Genomic DNA, 664 nt, shown 5'->3' with positions numbered 1-664 from the left:
ATTCGTTCACGCAGCCCCCATAAAAGCACAATCTAGTTCACAATCATCTCGCTTGCTGGAGCACGTACGGCAGTGGCAGTACAAGCAGCCAGTACAAGCACCTTCATTCCCTAGTGGCCCTGCCCTTCCGTGCGCCAGCGCAGGGAAGAAGCGGCGACTGGGGAGCAGCAACGGACGACGCCACGTGTTGCCTCAATCAATCCAGAGCAAAGTCCAAACCAAAAGCCCTAAAACACACGCTGCCATGCGCACGCCCCAGCGGTCTTAGATGGCAGGAGGAGTAAAAAAAGCACGCGAGCCAGACGCAACCACCGTTTCGCGACGCTAGCGCATACGAGCCCCTTCCCCAAACGGAAATTCCTCTTTGGTCTCACAGTAATAGACAGAAAACTGCGACACCGGCGGAGTGAATGGCCCCCAACTAATCGCCCTTTCATTCTCACAGACCCCATGCGCCCTCAGCCTCACGTTCACACTCAACTCTCATTCACGCTCTGGTCCCCACGCCCACGCCGTTACCACCCTCGTTGCGCGCTGCGGACGCCTAGTGAAAGACCAGCCACGCGCGATAATACAGCAGCGCGAGCGCGAGCCAGATGGCAGCAACCTACCAGGTGGCGTTTTGACGCCACGTTCCTAACCGCCTGCTTGTAAGCGTATGTAA

This window comes from Volvox carteri (assembly GCF_000143455.1).
Source record: "Volvox carteri f. nagariensis unplaced genomic scaffold VOLCAscaffold_101, whole genome shotgun sequence".
Taxonomy (NCBI): Eukaryota; Viridiplantae; Chlorophyta; class Chlorophyceae; order Chlamydomonadales; family Volvocaceae; genus Volvox; species Volvox carteri.
Note: the sequence above shows the minus strand (reverse complement) of the source record.